At 54.0% G+C, this 2,859-nt stretch overlaps 1 pseudogene; it reads right to left on the reverse strand.

The window, feature by feature from the left end:
• Positions 1-387: 387 nt before the first annotated feature.
• Positions 388-547, reverse strand: LOC132207678 (U2 spliceosomal RNA; annotated as a pseudogene).
• Between the last annotated feature and the right edge of the window lie 2,312 nt (positions 548-2,859).

The raw sequence follows: 2,859 nt of genomic DNA on the forward strand, positions 1-2,859 counted from the left end.
ACCAGGACACGTGTTTGATTCCAGCCTTAGGTGACTGCCTGTGTGGAATTTGCACATTCTCTCTGTGTCTGTGTGGGTTTCCTCAGCGTGCTCCCACAGTCCAAAGATGTGCAGGCTAGGTGGATTAGCCATGTTAAATTACCTGTAGTGTTAAGGGAGAGGTCGATTAGGTGGGGTTTAGGTCTGGCTGGGATGCTCTGAGGTTTGATGTGGACTTGTTGGGCTGAAGGACTGTTATGGTTCCAGAGTGCTGAGCTGCTGGAGATAACAAGGTCTAGAACTGGATGAACACAGCAAGCCAAGCAGCAAAGGAGCAGGAAGTCCGATGCCTCAGGCCTAGATACCCTTCTTCAGTTTTTGATCAGGCTGTTTTTAAAATTGGTTTAACGAGACTGCACCATTCCTAGAAACACTGCAATACCAGGATGATGCATGGAGAGGACAGAGCAAGCTCCTGTTCCAAAAATCGGTTTAATATAGGGTCCTTAAGTAAAGAACATATCTGATATTAAAGCTGATAAGAACTCTTTTTTATTTGAAAAAATATACTTTATTCATAAGATGTACAAAAAAAACACATTCATACACCTACCCAGTCATGCAAGCTGCTCTGGGTTTCCCAGGGCGTACGTACACCAACTAAAGGGGGAAAAAAAACAAAGCAAGAGAATATACACCGGCAGTGTTCACCCCGCACAGTCCCTGTTGGCCCCCTGACCAGTTGGGGAAGGCGCCAGCTGGGCCCAGTTACCAGATCGGGCACTTTTTTCTGTTCTGGACGAGGGGTTTCTTAGGGTGGTCCTTCCCCACCGCGCCATTGGTGGTGGCTGCCCCAGGCTTTAGTGCCTCCCTCACCACGTAGTCCAGGACCTTGGAGTGCGCCAGTCTGCAACATGCGGTCGGGGTCAGTTCTTTCAACTGACAGACCAGCAAGTTGCGGGCAGACCAAAGAGCGTCTTTCACCGCATTGATGGTCCTCCAGGCACAGTTGATGTTGGTCTCGGTGTGCCTCCCAGGAAACAGCCCGGAGAGCATGGACTCCCGTGTCACGGAGTTGCTCGGGATGAACCTCGACAAATACCAGTGCATCCCCCTCCAGATCTCCTGTGCGTAGGCACACTCCAGAAGGAGGTGATAGACAGTCTCGCCGCCCACCCCGCCACAGCTGCGTCGAGGGCAGCGTGCAGTGGCGCAGAGATTCCGGGCGTGCATAAAGGATCTCACTGGCAGAGCCCCTCTCACCGCCAGCCAAGCAACGTCCTTGTGCTTGTTTGAAAGTTCTGGCGATGAGGCATTCTGCCAAATGACTTTGGTAGTCTGCGTGGGGAACCACATGACAGGATCCACCCTCTCCTTTTCCCGAAGGGTCTTGAGGATACTACGTGCTGACCACTGCCAGATGGCCTTATGGTCAAAGGTGTTTCCTTTCAAAAATTTCTCCATGAACGACAGGTGCTACAGGACGGTCCAACGACTCGGAGCATTCTGCGGCAATGAGGCCAGGCGCATCCTTCGCAACACCGGGGACAGGTAGAACCTCAGTAAGTAGTGACACTTGCTGTTTGCGTACTGAGGATCAACGCACAGCTTGATGCAGCCACACACAAAGGTAGCCATCAGGGTGAGGGTGGCGTTCTGTACGCCCTTTCTCCCCATTTTCCAGGTCTTTGTACATGGTGTCCCTGCGGATCTGGTCCATCCTCGATCCCCAAATGAAGTGGAAGATGGCCCAGGTGACCACAGCGGCGCAGGTCCAGGGAATAGGCCAGGCCTGCGCCACATACAACAGTACCGAAAGCCCCTCGCACCTGACAACCAGGTTCTTACTCGTGATGGAGAGGGACCGGAACGTCCACCTGCCCAGCTCCTGCTTCAGTTTGGTGATACGCTCCTCCCAATTCTTAGTGCACGCCCCAGCTCCACCGAACCAAACACCCAGCACCTTCAGGTAGTCTGTCCTGATGGTGAAGGGGATGAAGGAGCAGTCGTCCCAGTACCTGAAGAACATGGCCTCGCTCTTACCCCTCTTGACTTTGGCCGCAGATGTCCAACAGCCTACTCACCGACCGATGATCTGTGCAGAAGACGGCGACGTGGTCCATGTACAGGGAAGTCTTGACCTGAAGGCCTCCGCTGCCTGGGATAGTCACGCCCTTCAGGCTCACGTCCTTCCTGATGGATGCAGCGAAGGGCTCCACACAGCACATGAACAAGGCAGGAGAGCGCGGGCAGCCACGCCTGACTCCAGATCTGACGGGAAAACTGTCCAATTCCCACCCGTTGATCGAGACTGCGCTAACGAAGTTTGTGTAGAGCAGCCAGATCCAATTGCGGATGCCCTCCCCGAACCCCAATTTGGAGAGGACGTTCCTCGTAAGCATGAGGCCCCCTGTTGAAGGCCTTCTCCTGGTCCAGTCTGACGAGGCAGGTGTCCACCCGCCTGTCCTGCACGTAGTCGATTGTATCCCTGATGAATGCGAGGCCCTCGGCGATCTTCCTGCCCGGCACAGCACAGGTTTTGTCAGTGTGAATCAGCAACTCCAGGACAGACCTGACCCGGTTGGCTATGACCTGGGCCAGGATTTTGTAGTCCACGTTCAATAGTGAAATGGGACACCAATGCTTAATTTCTTCCCTCTCCCCCTTCCTTTTGTAAATGAGGGTTATGAAGCCCTTCCCCATGGACTTGCACATTTCCCCTGCCTGAAGCGCATGATCGTACACCTCCAGCAGGTCCTAGCCGACCAGGTCCCACAGAGCGGAATAGCGCTCGACCGGTAAGCCGTCGCTCCTGGGAGTCTTATTCCTCTCCAAGTACTTGAGGGCTCTGGTCAGCTCGTCCAGGGATGTCTGCCGGTC

Source organism: Stegostoma tigrinum, unplaced genomic scaffold (genome assembly GCF_030684315.1).
Source record: "Stegostoma tigrinum isolate sSteTig4 unplaced genomic scaffold, sSteTig4.hap1 scaffold_120, whole genome shotgun sequence".
Lineage (NCBI taxonomy): Eukaryota > Metazoa > Chordata > Chondrichthyes > Orectolobiformes > Stegostomatidae > Stegostoma > Stegostoma tigrinum.